General features: G+C 45.5%; 1 protein-coding gene across 4 annotated transcripts in view; it reads left to right on the top strand.

Moving 5' to 3' along the window:
- The window catches only part of PTP4A3 (protein tyrosine phosphatase 4A3), a 162,075-nt gene that overhangs the window by 7,611 nt on the left and 130,019 nt on the right, over positions 1 to 24,445 (top strand). For 3 of the 4 annotated variants that reach the window (XM_039522540.1, XM_039522536.1, XM_039522538.1), the window contains exon 2: positions 768 to 881. The exons of the other annotated variant lie outside the window; for it this stretch is intronic. The gene's annotated coding sequence lies outside the window, so the exon portion shown is untranslated. The remainder of the gene's footprint in view (positions 1 to 767; positions 882 to 24,445) is intronic. 4 annotated transcript variants of the gene reach the window in all.

Here is a 24,445-nt window from a genome sequence, read left to right as displayed (position 1 = left end):
CTGGCAACCACGTGCCAGGCAAAATCGGCTCGCGTGTCACCTTTGGCACGTGTGCAGTAGGTTGCCAACCCCTGTGCTAGAGGAAGCACAACCAGCTGCTGATGTTACTACTGTGGTGGATGCAGGCCAGCTCAACTCATGTGCTGCTAGTCCTCCAGTACCTTCCCATAATTCCTCCTGTGTGCCCAGAAAGGACAAAGTTCTCCCACAATTCACTGGGGGAGAGAGAATTCCTAGAGCAGTTCAGCTTACTGCATTACAAAGAACCCTGGTGTATGCCCCCAGAAATCTTAGTGCCATGCATGAGTGAGTGCAGAGAAGTGTGGACATAGCAACTTGAAAGCTTTTTCACAATGTGGCTGCTCTCACTCAGGTTAGCCTAACGCGAGAGGGTTACATTTAAATGTAGATAACTCAAGTGAACTCTGTGAAGATGTACCCTCAAACAAAAGAGGGACATTGGGGTCAGATTCAGTGCTAAGTGAAGTCAAAGGAAAGGCCTCTGTTTACTTCAGTGGGAGGTGGTTTGGGTCCCAAGAGTAGAATACCTGTCTGCACACAGAGTTACGGTTATATATTTAAATACAAGTCATGCAACAGGAGACGTCTTACTCTCGTTTCTGAGAGCTATGTTACTCTCCTGAAGACAATGCAAAAATAAATAAATAAATAAATTACCATCTAACCAGTCATGTTTAGGGCAGTGTATACACAGCTCCCGGCAACTGTTCTCAGTTACATGTGCATATTTCTTCTTTTTATTCTAGGCAATGCCACCTATTGGTGATGCCCCATGTTACCTTTTGCTACAGAATTAATTACACCTGAGAGGAAGCATGAGTAAATGCAGATCTAGGAACCAGCTGATTCTTTGATAAAAGGTAACAGCCCTCTGATTTATCAGCCATCCACTGAGAAGATAATTGGGCCCATACCAGAGCAAGGGCTGCTAAAGGAGGTTCTCTCCACTGCACCCCAGCAAACACAATAAATTCAATTTAATTACGTAGTCATATTTTGTTACTTCCGCAACGTTTAAAAATGTCACTGGCACATGGCTGTTAATTAGGTAATGTAACAGCTCCCAAGAAACACTCATTGATTTTTAAATAATTCTTATGCAGCGTAAGCAAAAAGTTCTTTTTTATTGTTGTATGTCCTAGTAGTTAAAAACTGCTAGGTTGCTTCCAGCAAAAAAAGTAATCAATAATAGCAGCAATGAGGTTTGACTACAGAGCTCATTATAAGTTAAATGTTTTAAAAAAATAAAATTTGAGGGCAGGGGAACCATGGTTAAAAATTGGGCTTTAAGTCAGATTCCTTGTGTTTCACCATGTTCTAACACTTTAAGGTTGTGTGTTCTTAAGTCAAATCTGAGTGAAAACAAGGCAATTTTGTCATTACCAGATTGAGTTAGACTATGAAGACCCTAGGGTTTACCTTGGACTTGCTAACCTGTGTGAAAACTGCAAACTTTCTCTTCACTAGAATGCACCCTCTCTTTTTAAGGACTTGCCTACACCAACAATTAGACCACAGCAACCCTGGGCTAGTCTGCTGCTGTATAATTGTCACTGTGCACCTTGCTGACATGCATTAACAGCTTGTTAGAACGCTTTGCTCTGATCCTTTTTTTGAAAGGGGACTAGCTCACAGTGCATTAATGAACTGTTAACATGCATTAGCAGGGTATATGCAGTTACACCACAGCAAGCTAGTGTAGGGTAAATTCACACCCCAGTCTGTGGTTCCTGTAGACAAGCCCTATGCTTTCTTTTGTCACTTTCTTTCCCCACCAGCTCTGTGGGGGACAAAGTGGGTGGCATCTCTTTTTTTTTCCTTCCCCTTCCTCTTGCTGCTGCTTCCTCTATGCTCTGTTCTGCTCCCCTTGTTGAATTCTCCTTCTTAACTCTTTCCCTAAAAACAGCTGCAAGAGCAGCAGTTTGCAGACCTCAGGGGGAGAGGGCCAGTGAGCTCTTACTGTCCTCGGAAACACAGTGGTGACCTTAACTAGCTCAAGGATCTGAGTAGTGTCAGAGCACATTGTCCTTCCTTGCCCTGTGAACATGCTCATCTTCTGCCCCACACTGGAACACGGAACCCTGCTACACTCAATTCTAGAGTCTGGCAGAGTCTAAAGCTGTTATTCCCCTGGAACTGCTGGGACAAGGAAGATGAAGTGCTGAGTAGGGCTGGAACAATAGGCCCTTGGTCAGAAAAATGAGGAGGCTAAACAGAAATTAAAAGGAACAATCAACAGTGAAATGCCTGCAGACTGCATGGAGATTATTTAAAAACACTATAATAGAGGCTAGACTAAATGAGGATTTAAAAAAGAAAATGCCACCATGGCTAAACAGCAGAGTAAAAGAGGCAATTAGAGGCAAAAAGGCATGTTTTAAAAATTGGAAGTCAGATCTTCCTGAGAAGAATAGAAAGGAACATAAACTCTGGCAAGTCAAGTGTCATAAGGCATGTGAAAAAAAGAATCTGAAAAGCAGCTAGCAAAAGACACGAAAACCAATGGCAAAAAAATTAAGTACATCGGAAGCAGGAAGCCTGACAAACAGTGAGTAGGGCCACTGTACGATTGAGGTGCTAAAGGAACGTTCAAGAAAGACAAGGCCATTGTGGAGAATCTAAATGAATTCTTTGCCTCAGTCTTCATTACAGAGGGTGTGAGGGAGATTCCCACACCGGAGCCATTCTTATGTGACAAATCTGAAGAATTGTCCCCGAGTGAGGTGTCAGTAAGAGGAGGTTTTGAAAGAAATCGATAAATTATTAAACTGTAATAAGTCACCAGGACCATATAGTAGTCTCCCAAGAGTTCTGAAGGAACTCAGATATGAATTTACAGAACTACTAACTGTAGTATGTAACCTGTCACTTAAATCAGTCTCTGTACCAGATGACAAGAGGATAGCTAATGTAATGTAGATTAAAAAAAAAAAAAAGGCTCCAGAGGTGATCATGGCAATTACAGGCTGGTAAACCTAACTTTAGTATCAGGCAAATTGGCTGAAACTATAGTAAAGAACAGAATTACCAGACACACAGATGAACACAGTATATTGGGGAAGAGTCAACACAGCTTTTGCCAAGAGAAATCATGCCTCACCAATCTATTAGAATTCACTGAAGGTGTCAACAATGGATATAATGTACTTGGACTTTCAGAAAGCCTTTGAGAAGATCTCACAACAAAGAGGGCATAAAAAGTAGGAGACTGCTAATAAAATTTGCAGATGACACAAAGTTGGGAGGTATTACCAATATGAAGGAGGACTGGAATATCATGCAAGGAGATATGGAGGACCTTGAAAACTGGAGTAATAGAAATGAGATGAAATTTAGTAGTGCAAATTGCAAGGTCATGCACTTAGAGACTATCAACAAATGTTTTTGCCATAAGCTGGGGATGTATCAGTTGGAAGCGACAGAGGAGGAGAAAAACTTGGGTTTGTTGATGAATTACAAGATGATTATGAGCTGCCAATGTGATGAGGCCATGAAAAAGGCTTATACACTCCCAGGATGCATCAGGCGAGGTATTTCCTGTAGAGATAGGGAAGTGTTATTGCCATTATACAAGGCACTGGTGAGACCTTATCTGGAACACTGTGTGCAGTTCTGGTCTCCCATGTTTAAGAAAGATGAATTCAAACTGGAACAGGTGCAGAGAAGGGCTACTAGGATGATCAGAGGAATGGAAAACATACCTTACGAGAGGAGACTAAATGAGCTTGGCTTGTTTAGCCTAACCAAAAGAAGGTCGAGGGGAGATATGATTGCTCTCTACAAGTACATCACGGGGATAAGTACCAGGGAGGGAGAGGAGGTATTTAAGTAAAGTGCCAATGTGGACATAAGAACAAATGGATGTAAACTGGCCATCAATAAGTTTAGGCTTGAAATTAGACAAAGGTTTCTTACCATCAGAGGAGTGAAGTTCCAGAACATCTTTCAGAGTGGAGCAGTGGGGCCAAAAACCTAACTGGCTTCAAAACTGAGCTTGGTAAGTTTATGGAGGGCGTGGTGCTACAGTGGCACGTAGCCGATCTGCAACTGCTAGTAGCAAAAATCCGGAATGGCCAGAGATGATGCACTAGATGGGGAGGGCTCTGAGTTACTACAGAGAATTCTTTCACAGGTGTCTGGCTGGCAGGTCTTGCTGGCATGTTCAGGGTTCAGCTGATTGCCATATTTGGGGTTGGGAAGGAATCTCCCCCTGGGTCAGATTGGCAGAGACCGTGGCGGGTTTTCACTTTTCTCTGCAGCATGGGGCATGGGCCACTTGCAGATTTAAACCAGAATAAATGGTGGCGTCTCTGTAATGTGAAGTCTTTAAATCATGATTTGAGGACATCAGTAACTCAGCCAGAGATTGGGGTTTATTACACAAGGAGGTGGGTGAGTTTCTGTGGCCTGCGGTGTGCGGGAGGTCACAATGGTCCCTTCTGGCCTTAAAGTCTATCAGTCTGAGGTCCTTTCATGGATCAGTTACTGCTTAAAAGATAGGAAACAAAGGGTAGGAATAAATGGGCAGCTTTCACAATGGAAAGTGATAAATAGTTGGATCCCCTAAGGATCTGTATTGGGACCTGTGGGGTTCAGTATATCCATAGGTGATCTGGAAAAAGGGGTAAACAGTTAAGAGACAAAGTTTGCAGATGTTACAAAATTACTCTGGATAGTTAAATCCTAAAAATTGCAAAGAATTACAAAGGGATCTCACTAAGTTGGGTTAAATTAGCTGTTACCATTCAAGAAAGAGATCTTGGAGTCACTGTGGATAGTTCTCTGAAAACATCCTCTCCATGTGCAGCGGCAGTCAAAAAAACCCCTGAATAGAATGTTAAGAGCCACTAGGAAAGGGATAGATAAAACAGAAAATAGCACAATGTCTCTCTATAAATTCATGGCAAGCGCACACCTTGAATACTGCGTGTAGATCTGGTCACCCCATGTCAAAAAAAGATACCTTGGAATTGGAAAAGGTACAGAGAAGAGCAACACAAATGATTAGGGGTAGGAACCGCTTCCATATGAGGAGTGGTTAAAAAGACTGGACCTTTGTCTATGGATATGTCTACACTACGGAATTAGGTCGAATTTATAGAAGTCGATTTTTTTAGAAATCGATTTTATACAGTCGATTGTGTGTGTCCCCACTTAAGACCATTGACTCGGTGGAGTGCATCCACAGTACCGAGGTTAGTGTCGACTTCTGGAGTGTTGCATTGTGGGTAGCTATCCCGCAGTCTCGGCTGCCCATTGGAATGCTGGGTTGAGCTCCCAATGCCTGATGGGGCAAAAACATTATCGCTGGTGGTTCTAGGTAAATGTCAGCCCTCCCCACCCGCAACAGCAATAAATCCTTTCTTGCCTTTTTTCCTGGGTTACCCATGCAGACATACCACAGCAAGCATGGAGCCCGCTCAGCTCACCATCACTGTATGTCTCTTGGGTGCTGGCAGACATGGGACTGCATTGCTACACAGCAGCAGCTCATTGCCTTTTGGCAGCAGACGGTGCATTATGATTGGTAGCCATTGTCGTAATCTCCTGGGTGCTCTTTTAGTTGACCTCAGTGAGGTTGGTCAGGGGTGCCTGGGCAGATGTGTGTGCTCCTGGCTGGCCTCAGTGAGGTTGGCCAGAAGCGCCTGGACATAAATGGGAGACGACGATGGCCGGCAGTCGTACTGCACCGTCTGCTGCCAGCCTAAGATGTATCAGAGAGATGGAGTGGATCAAAGTAATAAAGAGACCAGATTTGTTTTGTATTCATTTGCTCCTCCCTCCCTCCGTGAATAGTGGGGGAGGGATAGCTCAGTGGTTTGAGCATTGGTCTGCTAAACCCAGGGTTGTGAGTTCAATCCTTGAGGGGACCATTCTGTGTGACAACCCTGTAAGCCATGTCGTCGCTTGCCCCTCCCTCCGTCAGAGCAACAGCAGACAATCGTTTGCGCCTTTTTTCAGGGCAGACGCCATAGCATGGCAAGCATGGAGCCCGCTCAGACACCACCGCAATTATGAGCACTGTAAACACCGTGCGCATTATCCTGCAGTATATGCAGAACCAGAACCTGCAAAAGCAGGCGATTAGGCGATGGCAGCACGGTGATGAGGACATGGACACAGACTTCTCTCAAAGCCCCGGCAATGTGGACATCATGATGTTAATGGGGCAGGTTCATGCCGTGGAACGCTGATTTTGGGCCCAGGAAACAAGCACAGACTGGTGAGACCTCGTAGTGTTGCATGTCTGGGACAATTCCCAGTGGCTGCGAAACTTTCGCTTGTGTAAGGGCACTTTCATGGAACTTTCTGACTTGCTTTCCCCTGCCCTGAAGCACAAGAATACCAAGATGAGAGCAGCCCTCACAGTTGAGAAACGAGTGGCGATAGCCCCGTGGAAGCTTGCAATGCCAGACAGCTACCGGTAAGTCGGGTATCAATTTGGAGTGGGCAAATCTACTGTGGGGGCTGCTGTGATCCAATTAGCCAACACAATCAAAGAGCTGCTGATATCAAGGGTAGTGACTCTGGGAAATGTGAAGGTGGATTCCAGGTCCCAGGTGAGAAACAGTTCCTGGCTGTCAGGGAAAACGGTTTCTCCGCTTCCTTGCTGTGAGCTATCTTCAACCTCCTCCTCCTCATCTTCCTCATCCCCCAAACCCACATCCCTGTTGTGTGCTACTCTATTGATGGAGTCAAAGCACAGGGGTGGGGTAGTTGTAGGGGCACCCCCTAGAATGGCATGCAGCTCATCAGAGAAGCAGCATGTCTGGGGCTCTGACCCGGAGCAGCCATTTGCCTCTCTGGTTTTTTGGTAGGCTTGCCTCAGCTCCTTAAGTTTCACGTGGCACTGCTGTGGGTCCCTGTTATAGCCTCTGTCCTTCCTGCCCTTTGAGATTTTTTTCAAATGTTTGGGCATTTTGTCTTTTGGAACTGAGTTCTGATAGCACGGATTCGTCTCCCCATACAGCAATCAGATCCCGTACCTCCCGTTCGGTCCATGCTGGAGCTCTTTTGCGATTCTGGGATTCCATCACAGTCACCTCTGCTGATGAGAGCTGCATTCACCTGCAGATCGCCACGCTGGCTAAACAGGAAATGAGATTCAAAAGTTCGCAGGACGTTTCCTGTCTACCTGGCCAGTGCATCGGAGTTGAGAGCGCTATCCAGAGCGATCACAATGGAGCACTCTGGGATAGCTCCCGGAGAGCAATACCGTCAGATTGCGACCACGCTACCCCAAATTCGACCTGGCAAGGTCGATTTAAGCGCTAATCCCCTCGTCGGGGGAGGAGTACCAAAATCAATTTTAACAGCCCTTTAAGTCGAAAGTAATGGCCTCGTTGTGTGGACGGGTGCAGGGTTAAATCAATCTAATGCTGCTAAATTTGACCTAAACTCGTAGTGTAGACCAGGGCTAAGGTACAGAATTACTTCGGTATAACAACGTTGCTCAGGGATGTGAATAATCCGCACCTCTGAGTGACCATAGTTATACTGACTCCTGTGCTGGTGCTGGTGTAGACAGCGCTATGTTAGCTTAGAAAAGAGATGACGAAGGTTACGGTAGGGGTCTATAAAATCATGAATGGGGTGGAGAAAGCGACTAAGGAAGTGTCATTTATTCCTTCTCATAACACAAAAACGAGGTGTTGTCCAATTATATTAATAGGCAGCAGGTTTAAAACAAACAAAATGAAGTATTTCACACCAGGCACAGTCAACCTGTGGAACTCATTGCCAGGAGACATTGTGAAGTCCAAAAAGTATAATGGCTTTCAAAAAAGAACTAGATACTTTCATGGAGGATATGTCTATCAATGACTATTAGCCAAGATGCTCAGGGATGCAACTCCATGATCTGAATGTCCCTAAACCTCTGACTGCCAGAAACTGGGATTGGACAACAGGGTATGGATCCCTTGATAATTGCTCTGTTCTGTTCATTCCCTCTGAAGCATCTGGCACTAGCCACTATCTCAAGAGGTGATACTGGGATAGATGGGCCATTGGTCTGACCCAGTATAGCCATCTTATATGCTTATGTAACTTGCTGAATGCTGCTCCTAGCATGGCTGTTGTGGGCATCTATGAGTTACTTCTCAAGTGGATGGAGTTTTGAGTGCTTTTGCAGATTGTTTTTCAACCATTCAGTCCGGGGTGGTGGTTCTAACCATTTCCACGTCCTGGGAATAAGTGATCTTGCAGCCAAGAATAGCAATTCTTCTAAGATCTTCCATAGGGTGCTATTAGAGCTTTCTGCAGCTCATGCGTGTTTATAAAATGGCCCCACGATGAAAAATGTAAGATCTTAAACACATCTGTTTGGATCCAGCCTCTACTAGACTAGATGAGAACATTTAACTGGCAGCTAACTGTGTCAAACAGGTGAGCAAACTTTTTGGCAATGAATCATTGAGTCTTGAGAAAAAATCCACTTCCCTGTGGTGAGAAACTTTTAGCTGAACTTGACGGCTCTCTCCTGGGAATCTAAGAACTCACTAAAAACATGTGAATAATTTTCATCTCTAATGGATGTGATGATAGGCTTCAAAACGTGACTGGTGTGTAAACTAATGCAGTGCTTTCTGAATCTGTCAGGAGATGGCTTTAGTGTCGCTGCTGCTGCTCATATCTCTGGCCAGTTTCTTCTCTGCTGCAACCTGGCAGTCTTTTCAGAGGTCAGTGCCTCTTCTGAGACTCCTGCCAGCATCTGTGGAACTGACAATAGGGTCAATTTTGTGTTGCTAGTGTCTGGGAAATTCCAGAGCAGGGAGTGGAGCTTTTCACACAGGATCACAATCCAAAAGAGACTTCGGGATGCCGAGAACAGTGGAAGCTCTCCATCTCTACATCATCCTAGTGGCTCTGGTATGGGTGGCGCAAACAGTGGTTTTTAATCCCTTCTAAGATCTAGAGTGCAACGCAAGAAAGGCCTCAAACTTTTCAGATACCAGCTGGCCAGAGGTTGCTAGGAAAGACAAGAACTACTGTGTCCATATAGGAATCTCAGCACCTGCCTCAGCTGAAGGAGGGGGAGTGGAGGGATTCTGTGTTGGGCATTAACCCTGGAGAGTGTAAGTTTTTTGTCTAGCTGTTAAATATCTGGTTAAAATATTCAAGTAGTGGCATTGTGCTGTATATCAACCTGACACAGGTAGAACACTGCTGAAAAATAGACACTTGGAATCAAATACCAAGTCCGATGCGTAGCCTTGGCCTGGGCAGATTATGCTGGTCGGGCAGAATTCAGAGGGGTCTGTCTGTGTTCGCACTCTGGAAGCAATTGCGTTGCTTACTGTGCTAATTAACCCTCACTGAATTGTGTGAATAGGATGTGTGGATGTGTACAAGGGTGTGCATGTGTGAAGAAGACTTGATAGGATAGATTAGGACTTGTTTACACTTGAAAATTAATGTAGATTAAGATAGGGTGTGAATTTAAAGCACAGTGCCTGCTCCTGGATAACTCCATGTGTGGACTCTTATTCCAGGGCAAGTGTCCACATATGATGTTAATCGGGAACAATTCCATGTGTAGACAAGCCCTTAGGGAAGTGAAGTATTTGGGAGAAATCAAGAGGAAAATTTGGAGAAGGAAGGCTAGAACACAATGTGGGGTTAGAGGGAAAGAAACCATGACTGTGGCATGTGTGTATCAAATTGTGAACTCATTTTGTATTAGGACCTTCTTTATTTTTGTAATACACCTCTACCCCGATATAACGCTGTCCTCGGGAGGCAAAAAATCTTACTGCGTTATAGGTGAAACCGCATTATATTGAACTTGCTTTGATCCGCCGGAGTGCACAGCCCTCCCCACCCTTACCCCCCAGGGCACTACTTTACCGCGTTATATCCGAATTCGTGTTATATCGGGTCGCGTTATATCGGTGTATAGGTGTATGTGCTGAGCATGTCTAAACTTTCCCTAGGCAGCTTATTGTATTGCACTGAAAACAGTGCCTGCCCAAGAAAGGTTTTTGATATATCTGTTGAATGATGATCACTGAGAAGCCATCCATTGATTCTGATTGTCTCTCAACCACTTACTCATGCCTATCGAACAACAGATTTTCTGTAAAACAATAAATGACATGGAGAATCTGAATAGGGAAGTGTTATTTACCTCTTCACGTCATGCAAGAACCAGGGGTCATCCAATGAAATTAATAGGCAACAGGTATAAGTACTTCTTTACACAACATGCTCGTTGCCAGGGGATGTTGTGAAGGCCAAAAGTGTAACTGGATTCAAAAAATAATCAGACAAATTCACAGAGGATCGGTCCATCAGTGGCTATTAGCTAAGATGGTCAGGGATGCAACCCCCATGCTCTGGGGCTCCCTAAATCTCTGACCACCAGAAGTTGGAGCTGGATGACAGGGGATGGATTACTTAATAATTGCCCTGTTCTGTTCATTCCCTGTGAAACATCTGGTGCTGGTCCCTGTCAGAAGACAGGATGCTGGGCTAGGTGGATCGCTGGTCTGACCCTATATGGCTGTTTCTTGTGTTCTTCCATAAATGTGGTGAGCCTGACTGTGGGCGGGGCTGGGGCTTTCCAGTGGAAAGCATGGCAAAAAGGAGCAGACTTTTTGAGTGGGATGCTGCTCTGAGTTGATGCGGGGGAGAGGGTTGGGAAGCTGACCATTGCTGCTTGGAAGCAGGCTATGCAGGAGGGACTCCGCCCATCCTGAAACGCTGACAAACCCCAGGCTCACAGATTGGGTGAGAGCAGACTAAGGTGTGTCATGAGACTTTAATCTCCGCAAAGATCTGTTGTTCTCGAGTGCTTTCAACACTGAAGTGACTGTGGCAAATGAGGTCTTTTCCCAAGCCTGTTTCTTGCTTCTTGCCATATTGTCCAGTAGGAGTTAACCCAGAAGCCCAGAGTGCCCGCAGTTTGGGCGGAAAACTCGTTGGTGAGGGGATGAGGGATTGGGAGGTCTGAGGCAGTTGTTTCAAGGTCTAGGGGAGCTGGAATGTGGAGTCCCACCATGACCCTGTAGACCCAGAGCTAGAAACAGAGACAGCTCAACCCAGCTCAACTCAGACCCACTTGTCGTGGAAGCATGTGGGACCCAGCAGTTGGGTCCGCTCACAGCGGACTGGGGACTGTGCAGAGGGGGTCTGGGCCAAGGTGTTACAGAAACATTGGCTGGGGTCAGTGCAAAAGAAGAGATGCCATGTTGGCCTACAGAAAAGAGAGTGGAAACTGGAGCAAAGCCAGCAGAGGTTTTACAGGAACAAGGGAAAATCTGTGCATGCACTTAGAGTGATTATCGACTAGAAAACTGATTGTAGATTATTGTTAAATACAGGGCTCAGTAAACAAGACAGTTTCTTATTCCTCTAAATTGCAGGTTTAAGGGATTTGATTGGGGGTAGTGGCAGCAAAGGAATCTCTCAACCTGACTAATAGACTTCATTCTCAAGCTAGTCGTGCTGGTAGAACTTCTGTATATCCACTTGCGTACAATGGCGCCAGCTAACTGATGATTCAGTAGGGCAGTCTGTGTAGAGAATTACCAAGTGGCTAATCACAGTGGTGGGATTGTGAGGAGTTTTTTAAATTTATATCTCTTAGGGCTTGTCTTCACCGCAGAGTTAACTCTAGTCCTGTCCACACACACACGCTTACCTTAAGTGTTGGTGGTGCTTTTTACTCAAGTTGGCTGGCCCCTTGGGTATAGATAGACTTGAACGCCTTAGATTTTTATCAATAAATGTCAGTTTTACCTTATGCACGCACAGACGAAAAAATACTTCCATTGGTGATGATAAAACGTATGGATAGGCAAAGTAAAAAGAATGCTTCTTGAGAACCTGTCAGAGTTTGATTTAAGGATATTTACTGTGTGTATTTTGACACATGATGCTGACTGTGTGTTTTAACTGTTCTAAAGCTTTAGTTTAGAGTCTCAATGTCTGTCATTACATAATTTCTGACCCCTTTCCCTTGTCTGCCCCCCCCAATTTCCCACAACTATGAAAATTGAAATAGATAAAAATAAAAAAAGCTTAAAATAAACACAAGTATTATCTGTTGAAATGAGTAACCATCCCTCCACCTCCGAATTCCGCTAAGCCTAGCTATAGGCTACAGATCAATTTAGCACAACTCATCAGCAGTTAAGCTGCTCAGAGAGGTCATGTTGAGTCAAGCTAGGCTAATGTGAGAGGAGTAACTTGAGTGGATTCTTTAGTGAAGACATGACCTTACTGGTGGAGCAGTGGATGTCTTTGGCATTTCCTCCCTTTAGATGGGTTGTTTGGGTTTCACCTACTCACATTCCTCTCATTTCTTCTCTCTGATGGCTCTTGCCCTGCAGAACCTGGCATGGTCATCAGAATTTCGGCATCAGTCAGTATGTCACTTAGTTTCCCCCATGAATTGAGTTCACCATTTCTTTCCTACTCTCAGGCTTTGTTGGGTTTTAAATTAAAGAGGCTCTCAGGCTACGGCTATACTTGCACTTCAAAGCGCTACCGCGGCAGCGCTGCCACGGCAGCGCTTTGAAGCGCTAAGTGTAGTCAAAGCGCCAGCGCTGGGAGAGAGCTCTCCCAGCGCTGTCCGTACTCCACCTCCCTGTGGGGAATAACGTGCCGCGCTCCCAGCGCTGGGGCTTTGACCACACTGGCGCTTTGCAGCACCGCAATTTGCAGCGCTGGAGAGGGTGTGTTTTCACACCCTGCTGCAGCGCTGCAAATTTGCAAGTGTAGCCATGGCCTTTGTTTAAAAATCAGAGCCTTTTTTTTTTTTTTTTTTTTAAATAACCTTACCTGTTACTAATAAACTGCACATGAGCTTAAAACCAAAAGTACTTTTAAAAGAAATGTTGCTGTGTTTGCTGTTTCTTTTGTATTGCTGTCAGCATTGGGCAGGTGTTAATAGTTGGTGTTAATTTCTCTCATGTTCTAGCCCAGTGCTACAGTATGAGTTGCAGACGCTGTAAGAGAATGGTTTTCTAACTGCTGCTTCTAAAATTTTGTTTTTAATTGAAACTTTTCTGCTGATTTCTGATTTCTATAAAAGCATTGATCTTGGGTCACAACGTAAAGTGGTCCAGATGAAGATTAAATGATGTGTTTGAAAGAGATTTGAAATAAGATGGAAAGACAGTGGATATACGAAGGCTGTTCAGGAAGACGAGATGCTAGGAAGGGACAAAGAAAGCTGGTGTTGGATGGTTGTGGGGGACAGATTGGAACAAGACAATGAGTGGTCTAAACGTAGTTTTGAACTGTCCTGGAAAGGAGGGATTATTTGTGGTCACGCTTCTTTGTAGATTAAAAAACCAAAGCAAATTCTGTAGTAGCTATAACTGCTGCACAGCTAGCTGCTGAGAAAGCTTGTGTCACTCATGGTAGCCCTTCATCGGGAGCAATTGCTGCAGTTCTGATCCTGCTGATGGATATCCAAATCCACAGCCGTGAAAAACATGTCATGGACCATGAAATCAGACCTCCCCTGTGAAAACTAGCTATTGGAGAGGAGAAAGAGGGACAGGGCTGGGAGCATTTTCTGGGCCCAGCTGCTAGTCTGCTGGACTGGGGACAGGATTTCCTCTTCCCCTGCATGGCTGTTCTTGGCGGGGAGATCAGACCCACTTCACAGAAACTCCCCAGGCCGCAGGAATCTCTGCGGCTGTGCTGCCTTCAGAGCCCAGCAGTACAGAAGTGAGGGTGACAATCCCGCAACCCCACCCAGAACAGCTTTGTGACCCCCGCCCCACACCTCTTTCGGGGATGGGACCCCCATGGTTACAACATGGTGAAAATTCAGATATAAACACCTGAAAATGTGAAATTGACCAGTTTTAAAAACCTCTGGCCATGAAATTGATCAAAATGGACCATACATTTGGTAGGGCTCTCGATACAGCCATGGGTGACAGTAATTGAGAGGGGTGATGCATGGGCAGCTCTCAGTGATGGGGATTTTCCCAAAGACTCTCGCTGGAAAATACTCTTTTGTAGAGTATAAAAAGTGGGTGTAAAGGGAAGAAATACAAATGGAACCTTCAGGCTTCTGATAGCTGGAGGGAGTATTTCCCTGCTGTAGTTTGGTTCAGTTCTTTTGTATATTACCCACATCTGTCTGAATTCCTCATTGCACTGCTAACGAGGGGTTCATGTCTGTCACACTGAAAATTTTCACTAGGAAATGTATTGTTGTGACCTGGAAAGGTAGGACACCCACAAACATGTAATCCTGTACACCAGCTACTGAATAGAAGTCCATCCTAGGTGTTAGAGCAAGGGAGTACGTCAGGTCTGGGATCTCTTCCAGCTCTAACACTGACTTGCTGTTTGACCTTGGCCAAGTCACTTAAACATAGAATTGTAGGACTGGAAGGCACCTCAAGAGGTCTTCTAATCCAGTCACCTGCACTCAAGGCAGGAATATATATTATCTCCAGACCATCCCTGAAAGGTGTTTCTCTAACCTGCTCTTAAAAATCTCCAATGACGGAGATTCCACAACTTCCCTAGGCAATTTATTCCAGTGTTTTCCTAAGTGTCTGGCTAGTTAGTTTTTCCTAATGGCCAACCTAAACCAGCCTTTCTGCAATTTAAACCCATTGCTTCTTGTCCTTTTCTCAGAGGCTAAAGAGAACAATTTTTCCCCTTCCTCCTTGTAACTATCTGTTATGTGCTTGAAAACTGCTATCATGTCCCCTCTCAGTCTTCTATTCTCCAGACTAAGAAAACCCAATTTTTTAAATCTTCACTCATAGATCATGTTTTTTAGACCTTGCATCATTTTTGTTGCTCTTCTCTGGATTTTCTCCAGTTTGTCCACATCTTTCCTGAAATGCGGCGCCCAGAACTGGACACAGTACTCCAACTGAGGCCTAACCAGCGTGGTGTAGAGCGGCAGAATTACTTCTTGTGGCATGTTTACAACGCGCCTGCTAATACATCCCAGAATGTTTTTGTTTTTTTTTCTTTCCAACAGTGTGACACTGTTGACTCATATTTAGCTTGTGATCCACTATGACCCCCAGATCCCTTTCTGCAGTACTCCTTCTTAGGTAGTCATTTCCCATTTTGTATGTGTGCAACTGATTGTTCCTTCCTAAGTGGAGCACTTTGCATTTGTCCTTATTGAATTTCATCCTATTTACTTCAGACAATTTCTCCAGTTTGTCCACATCATTTTGAATTTTAATCCTATTCTCCAAAGTACTTGCAACCCCTCCCAGATTTGTATTGTCCACAAACTTCATCGGTATACTCTCTATGCCATTATCTAAATCACTGATGAAGATATGGAACAGAACTGGACCCAGAACTGATCCCTGCGGGATCCCACTCAATATGGCTTTCCAGTGTGTCTGCGAAACACTGACTACTCTCTGGGAATGATTTTCCAACCAGTTATGCACCCACTGTATAGTAGCTCCATCTAGGTTGCGTTTCCCTAGTTTGTTTGAGAAGGTCATGTGAGACCGTATCAAAAGCCTTACTAAAATCAAGATATACCACGTCTACCACTTCCCCACCATCCACAAAGCTTGTTACCCTGTCAAAGAAATCTCTCTCTACCTGTTCATCCATCTCTCACAGATGTCCTGAGCTTTGATCAATGACCGTAAAGGGCATTGGGATTTTGGTTATCGAAAGGTGGTGGTGGTGGTATCCTAAAGTCAAGCAGGATTTGCAGGTCAAATAGTATAGGGTTTTGCTCCACTCCCATAGAAAGTGTTTGGAGTGTATGTGGGTTTGCGGAGGTGGGGGGAAGCAATTGGAAGAGGGATGTTGATGTAATGAATTGCTGTGTATGTAGTTCACATATATGCTGATTCTCAGCTGTGTGGGATCTGCAGACAAGCTCATGGCAACTGTCTGAATTTCAGATGAGATTGCTGGATGACTTTGCTAAGAGCCTCTTGCAGCTCATCAGCTGCAATATCTCCTTCCCCTCCCCTTGAATTCAAAGTCTGTGCAGGAGGCATGGAGTTGATAGGGGGTGTCTGCAGCTGTGCAATGTTTGTAGCCAACTGTTTTCCTGGAAGGCAAGTTTTTATCTTAGAAATATTTTTATTCTTAGTCTCTTGTATCTTAACTGTTTGGATGTCAGGTTTAGTTTCCCATGACACTAGGCAATTTGAAAGGCATGGGGTGGAAGGGATCCATTTTCTATGCAAGTCTTTGTGCTATGGTATCTCATCCAATCAATGGTAAATTTGCTGTATCTCAGCTTTTTAATACTGCCTGATAATTTCCTCTCTACATCGCTGAAGATCACCGGGTGCTTAACTTGGGAGCTGAAAGCAGATTTGTGTGCTGTCCTGTCGCAAGTGCGGGTTGGGGGAAACGGCAAGAGCAGTTCCCATGCACAGTTCTGTGCGCTATGGTAGATTGACTCGGAGTCGTTCCAGTTTAATTCGCCTGCATATTTTGCTGTAAGTGTCAGGTTGGGAGTCAGACTTGATTCTTAACATTGAGAAACCTGCATGATGCGGTCTGTTTCTCCCCCCGCCCCCAGATCTAAGATACAGGTAAATCAATCTCATGCATCAGGACATGAGCTGATTGCAGAGATCAGGAAGGTGATTCCCTCTCTATACATTGATATCTGATCATAAAGCACCGGGCTAGCTGGTTTTATTTCATTTCTCCGAACTATCAGGTGTTGGTCGCTACTGGAGACAAGAGTGTCAGACTCAATAGGTAAATGATTTGATCTGGTGGTATGGCAAATCCTATGTTTTATCATCCTCTTCTTTTTTCTGCTTCACTTTTAAGGCTCCCTGTAAGCTGGAGGGCATCTATTGTCCTGGGGTCATCTGATATTGCAGACTGTCGAGGCTAGATGCATTTTTCTGATCCAGCAAACTCTTTGGGCTCCTGGACCAGTGATCAGAAAGGAAGAGGAGGGGGAAAAAAACACCCCCATCCTGAGTTCTGACTTGGCATACAGATTTGGGTAGTATTCACAGAGCGTGTGTATTTGTGAGGAAGTGGTTGAAGTTGACGGGGTGATGGAGAAAGCGGGATGAGCCATAAAGAAAGGGGTTGTGGTTGCAGCCTCTCCCCTCCTCAGACTTTTGGTAACTTCCTGTCCTGTTGAGAACCCATAGGGTAGAGGAATGTAAGGAACGTGAAGAGGGGTGGGGGAATCTCCAAAAGGGAGCATCTTAAAATGTTTCTTTTGCAAAAGCTGGTAGAGAGAGAAAACTCATTTATCCTCTGAAGTGTTGTCAGATGCAAAGACACAATTCAATCCTTACGGTGTGAAAAAGGGGATTTCTAGCCCTGCCAACTCGCCAGAATTACCCTTGTATTGAGTCGCTCCTGCCAGTGCTTTCATAATAGAACCAGGCTTAGAGGAAGATCAGGGTGGCTGAGCCAAAGTGGAAATCCTAAATAGTTGGCTGGAGGAGAAGGGAGGTCGCTTCGCTCTAGCGGGGAGGGATCATTCTGCAAATGGAGTCGGATCATTTGGCATCGTTGTGTAGCACCAGCCTGCCACTCCCCCACATCGGGATAGAATGAGTGTTCTGACACGTCTTTATGGGCACAGCTCATGGCGTTGCACAATAGCTGCATACAGGTCTTGTTATCTGCGTACAGGAACCTATTTGCAATTGTAAGAGATCTCTCTTTTTTTGTATTCCTGCAGCCCGCTTGTGTGATTTCCATGAGCTGAGCACTTCGATCAAAAGCCACATTCTTAGTTCATAGGATGGCTAGCCCTGTCTAGGGCTGGTAAGCAGCTGCAGAAACCTTTAGCTAACCGTCTTTTTTTCCTCTGTAAAGAGGTGTGTGTGTGTGTGTGTGTGTGAAATGAAATGAAATGAAATGGAAAAACCGAAACCAGGAGCCAGATCCTGCTTTCTACCTCACACAGCTTCACTTATTATTCAAAGTGCACCACAGACACTTCATCCTCCCAACCCCGCCCGAGACGCAAGTCACGCTTACTGCCCGTCTTCTAGATGAGGTCACGCGTCTGGCCCGAGGTCACGCATCAAGTCCTTGGCAGAGCTGGGATCACCACTCTGGAGCGCCAGACCATGGGAGCCAAGAACTGCTTCCCCCACGGAGCTGAGTCATGAGACCAGATCTCTCCAGCTTACACTGTGTAACCAGCCCAGTATTTTTAACGTCATATAACTGTTCTGTAGGTTACAGATCTGAAGCAGCCATGGCGAGGGACTCCTGAGTGCAGGTGATGGCTTGCTTTTATTGGCAAAGAAGTGATTATATTTGTATTTCCTACCCTGAGTAGCTGTTCTCTGCTTCTGGCATGGAAATCTGCACATGTGCAATGAGTAAACACTGCATCAGGGGAAAGGGGTTTTCTCCTCTCCCTGTTCAGGGTCAAGATATATGGGGGTTTTAAGAACTGGGGTCAAGTATAGGGGACAAGTATTTTTGATCAGGTTGTGGGGTACTCTGCTTGCTGAGAGGCAGCATGACCCAGTGGGGAGGGCACTCGACTGGGAGTCAGGAGACCAGGGTTCTGTTCTCATCTCTGCCACAGACCTGCTGGGTGAACTTGGGCAAGTCACTTCCATTCTCTGTGGCTCAGTTTCCTCTCCCACCTTTTGTTTGGTTTGTTAACATTATAAACTGTTCAGGGAAGAGACGGTTTGTGTGTGTCTGTATAGTGCATAGTACAATGGGGCCCTGACTGTATTTGGGGCTCTAGGCTTTGCTGTTAGGCAGATAATTAACATATTGCTTGTCTTGCTATGCCTGGGCAAACTGTCGTAATAGCAGCAAGGAGCAGCTGCTGTCATGGCAATAGAACTGGATGCTCTAAAATGGTTTGTTCCTTGAGTGCCTTGTGTATTGCTGTGTGGCGTTCCACCACAGAGTTAACAGTCCCAGCGCGTGTGGCTCCCGACGCAGATTATGTCCCTCATGGCAACAGTTTACCAGGCCAGCTTGTTGATAAGAAAATGTAGGAGTTGCTGAATAAACACTTGGCGGGTGCCCTGGGGAGTTTGGTACTAAACAGGATGCCTGTGCCTTTCGGTGCCAAGCAACCTTTCCTTGGAGCCAAGGCTGATTTTTTTTTTTTTCCTTCAATTTTTTTTAAGCCTTTCAGTCAAGCTTTCTCCTCTTGTTCTCACCCTTATTTCACTAATATCATAGTAGTAACATTTAGATAATGGAGGTTCATCCTTTGTTGCTTGATGCGGCAGCAGCTACTCTAATGGCAAGTGTAACAAACGTAAAGTTGCTCTTTAATAATTTTGTAAATGGTTATTTCACCCTGTGGCTCTGTCTGGGTAACATCTTGGTGGGGAAAGAGGAGCCTGAAGGGTCATTAGGAGGCAATGCCAGAGCAAAAAGCCTTACTGGGCTCTAGCCTGCTCTCTTTGGGGAGGGTCAGAGAGAGAGAGGCCAGACTGAAACAGTCAGACCCAGACACACAGGGCTAGCTGCATCTTTCCCGCCCTTCTGGTTTCTGAGTGCACCCTCTCAGGTGGTCAGCCTGTCTTGGGGGGGGGTGAAATCTCAAAATCTTACAACTCTCAGACCAGGACCTGGGTAAATGACAGCTATCCAGAGGGGAGGAAAGATCACATGTGCTCCTGGGGAAGTGAGCAGAGGTAGGTAGAACCGTCTCTTCCCTGAACAATTTATAATTAGAAAATAATTGATGGCTGTAGTCAAGGCAAGCAAGTTTGGGTTGGAAACAAATGCAGTTTCTCGTGGATTAACCTTTAGAAAGAAACCTGCAGTAGAAGATGGTGGATCAGAGTCTGACCTATAGAAAGGGGGGTGGGGAGGGCGGCGGATTGGAATGGAGTCTCTAGCTGTTCCTGGAATTTCTTTCCTTAGGGTGACTTTTTAAAGAAGAACCGAGAGGGAAAACTAGCCAAACTTCCCCACAGATCTCATGGTGGAGGTGAGGGTTTGGGCCTGGAGTTCCCCAGAACTCCTTCCTTTAAACCGTAAGCTCTCTCTCCCCCCAGTTGCATTAGTGATACGTGTCTGCTCCTCCTTTCTAGCTACTCAAGTGCGTTTAATCCACGGGAACTTGGTTCTTCGGTGCGCTGCTGCTGTGCTCTGATTTAACGGGGCGGGGATCTGCCTGGCAGGCTGGCCGACCTGCCGCTTTGTGGTTCTAGGCCCTGAGGATCCGAAGCCCCCATTCTCCTCTGAGGGGAGGCAGTTGCCCTGTGCAGAAGGAGTGAGACAATCTGCCTCTGACCCAGGAGGGGTTGGGGGCTGGAGAGGATGCGGGAAATGGAAGCGTGGAAGGGGCAATAGAAGGAGATGAGACCCAGGCTCGTTTGGGCCGATGGGGATGCCAGGAAGGGCTGTGGAGATAACAAAAGCCAGTTTAGTCCCCAGGTGTGGTGCACCTGTTGGGGGTCCATGGGGAGTTGGCAGGTAACACGGCAACATTGCCAGCAGCTTCTGCAGCCGAGCGGGCTTCCCATCAGCTCGGCAGCTGACAAAGAGCCAGCCTGATACTCCTCCCGTGCCTACTGCTGCATAGGAAAGGAAAAGGAGCCTCTGAGTCTGAAGTCATCTGGTAGGAGGGGAGCGTGAAGGGATAAAGGGCAGCCTGTGCGAAGGAGCTCGAGGGGGAGGGGGGGAAAGGGAAAGAAGTTTATGCCAGAAAGATGTGGAGGATCAGGCAGCAGGGTGGAGTGTGTAGTGGAGGAGGGATGGCAGGAACAGAACAGATGGGGAGGAGGCAACGAATGAAAAGATGAGCCAAAAGGGGATGGTGATTAATATTCCTTAATGGTGGCAGAACATTGCCTGCATTGCACTGTTGTTGTTTTTTTCTTAATTTAAAGCTAACCATGAATACCTTTCCACGTAAGGAGGTGTTGCATGATTGCAAATGGGACTGGTGAGTGGGAGGCTTCCGCAAGCTGATATCTCCTAAAATGCTTTATGCTAAGAAAAAATTTGAGACCCCCTGGATGTGGGGCGGGGGAGGGAAGTGTCAGCACAGGGAAAACGGCCCTCGGTGACCTATGTTTTCCGGGTGACATTGTCCTGTTCGTGGGGACAAGTGTCACCAGCCATTCAGCATCTCCTTGCAGCCTCTTTTGGTCTCCTCCATACGGGTGGTGCAATGCCGTCCTAATAGGAGAGTCTGCCATTAGGAGCAGTTATTAACGCGTAGGACCGCTTCTGGGCAAGGAAATGAATGCCCTTACATAGCCATAAATGCCATCTGCGTACTTGGTATGCGTAGGTGCTCTTGTGTATATAAAACGAGCTTCTTGCAATAAAACATAAGATGCTGACATATAACTATCCCCTCTTTGCTGTTTAAAATCAACCTTTTATCCTGCGTGCCTGGGCGAAGTGCAGGACAACGTCTTTTTCCAGTGAATGTCTGAAAGACAAGCAAGTGTTACAGTAATCTTGCAATTGTACTAGCTAGCAGGGATGCAAAAAGAAGAACAGGACTTTCAAAGGGCTCCTGAATGTGGTAAAAGGGGCAGCCGGAGTGCAGAACTGGCTCTTTCAACAGCTTATGTTGCTCATTATAGAAGGCCTAGTAAGATCAGCCTGCAGCACACGTTCTGGAGCTGGGAGTATGCGTCAGGCCTTGTTCTTGTGAATAGGGTCAGCAGCTGGGAAATCGCAGAACAAAGTGCCTCCGTGGTAATTCCCAGCTGCCATTAAAGCGGCTTTTAAAATAAATTCTCTCTTTTAAAGAGAGATGCCAAGCATTTAAGGGTTTGAACATTCCAGAGTGGGCTTTGGGAGTTCTGTCCTCTTCCACGCTGGGCCATGGCATTGTAGAGAAGGGGATGAGGGAATGGGTTTAATTATCCTGGAAACTAGGAAATGTTCTGATGAACTAAAAAATTAAAACAGGCAGGTTTTATATCGCTGTGACACTCAGAAGTCTAGCATTGTTGAAACAAGCTTTCTACTAAACTAGGAAGAGCTTTTGTGAAGACGCAACATTATTTTATCTGAAGTTTGAATATATGTTGATGGGCTATAGATTACATCAGACTTGTTCAGTATTAAAGTTCCCGTGAACCATTTCTTTGCTGCTGTGCCTGGATGGTATTTATTTGTGGGGTTTTAAATCTTTAATATTAAAACTGATTTTCCTTTAACAGGGAAGTTCATTTTTCTGTCTTTGTTCATGTTTGCCTGGTAACGTGACATAACCAAAAACAAACAAACTTTGCAGCTACTCTTGCTCTCTCAGAACTCCCTGAAAAGTGTTGGATCAATGTAGTCCTTTTCTCATACTCCTGAAAATTCTCAAGACCAATTGAGTGATCTCCACTGAATATTTTTTTAAAGTGGCTTTAGGCTAGAGTGAGAGAAAAACCTAACATAGATTCTCAGAAGGTAGGCGCCGGATAATAACCTGTCTGATTAGCCTCTCCTTCTTGGCAATGAAGGATGATTATTTATTTAACACTTGTATTGAGGTAGCACCTAGAGACCAATGAGCTCAGAGCTCAATGGCTAGGTGCTGTACAAGCATAGAAAAAGACAGTCCCGCCCTTCAAAAGTTTACAAGTTAGGTCTGAAAAAGTGGAAATTCTCCTGGTAGCAGTTTGTTTCTGATTTGAAATTTTGAAGCAGAAATGGGCTACAAGCCACATGAGAAGGTCTTCAGTCACTTCATCGTTAAGCACGAAGAACAGGATGTGCTCACATGCAATGTATCTGAGGCCTTGTCTCTTGGGAGGATTGGTTGGCACTGTTTTCAATAACCAAGATTGTTCCATGTGTGTAAACCCTAAAGAAAGTCACAGCTGGCATTGTTGATGCTTACCCCACTTGTAAGCAAGGGTAAGACTCAGCGAAGTATTGGAAATGTGGAATTGCCATGCTGTTGCGGCTAAAGGCTTATCTTGGGAGTTTTGAAGAACTTGCCAAACGCCCGCTAGTCAGGAGGAGTTATAAAAGGCACAGATGGGGAGCTTGTTAGTGTGGGCCAGAGAAACCTAGAGCCTCCTCTTTCCCTAGGATCTGGTGTGAAAGGTACTAGGGTTCCTACCAAGGAATGCCGGGGAATGGTGTGTGTTGTGTTGATTTCTGGCTAGTTAAAGGTCTGATAACCATGAAGCATCTCCCTGGAAGGAAGAGGGAGCTGTCTGTATCTCCTGCTCCAGTGTCTCCTTCCACAGCAGGCATGCTGGGTCTCTGCTGCACTGCATTTTACCCAGCCTCCCAGCTGCTGCGTGAAGAGAGGAAGAAAGACTTACACCATTTTGCATCATCTTCCCCATGTATAACAGCTACTCATTTTGCTGCTGCTTCTCGTAACTTTCCCGGGTCATGCAGCCTTGGGCTGGATATGATTCTTGACCATCTCACTGCTGCCCGTAGCATACTGAGTAACATCCATGGCACTGAGCTGAGTCTCAGGAACTTAGCTTTGTCACGTGGCAGCGGAGGCAATGGCACTGTCTGACTGGCGGATTCAGAAAGGCAACAACTTTTACATGACTCCTCTATGCTTGTAGCAGTGAACTGCAGATGTGCCCAAAAAGTCATTGCACGTCCTACAGGACAACAGTGCTTGCCCCAAGGACCTAGCGCTCGGAAAAGAGACAAGAGCCGGTAAAAGATGCGGGAAAGGGATAAGCACATACAAGGCCTGGGTCCAGTGTGATCACAGACAGATGCTGTGATGCTCTGTACCTCGGGGGAACACGTTCATCTTTATAAAATTATTGTGTGGCATCCAATGCAAAGTTTGCCATGTTGGGTGTCTTCAGAAGGCTCATGATGCACTGAGTGTGGTTGTTATAGTGATGTTGTGGTAATTGTCACAGTCATGTTATAGTGAGGTTATAGGTTATAATTTCATGTGTATAGTTACAAGGCTGAAAAGGTGTCCTCCTGGCTTAAAGGAAGCCCAGGCAAAAACTCTCCAAGAACAGAGGGGCAGTTCACACCTCATCAGGGCAAGTATGGGACAAACCCAGCCCAGTCTCACAGGAACAAAGGACGCCTAGGCAACAACAAAAGGATCTGTTGGACTCTGGAGTGAGTCACCCCCCTTCCCGGGGTGAGTTTGGGACTGTGATAAGGTAATGCTCACCTGACTCCTGAAGTGGGGGGACAAAGCCATGAGGGAAGAAAGGACATGATAAAAGGGAGAGACATTTTGCAATGCGTGCTCTCTCTTCCAATACATTTACAGACACCACACCAAGCTACTGAAGTGCTGATCAAAGGGGAGAGCCTGACTGAAGAGCAACCAGCCAACCTGTGGTGAGAAGCATCTGCCTTTGTAAGGACACTGAAAGTGTTAAGATCAGCTTAGAATGCATGTTGCTTTTCTTTCATTTGACCAAATCTGACTTGTTATGCTTTGACTTATAATCACTTAAACTTTATTTCTGTAGTTAATAAATCTGTTTGTTTATTCTACCTGAAGCAGTGTGTTTGGTCTGAAGTGTGCCAGAGTCTCCCTTTGGGATAACAAGCCTGGTACATATCAATT

This window comes from Mauremys reevesii, linkage group 2, assembly GCF_016161935.1.
Source record: "Mauremys reevesii isolate NIE-2019 linkage group 2, ASM1616193v1, whole genome shotgun sequence".
NCBI classification, from domain to species: Eukaryota; Metazoa; Chordata; order Testudines; family Geoemydidae; genus Mauremys; species Mauremys reevesii.
This window is presented reverse-complemented; position numbering and strand designations above follow the sequence as displayed.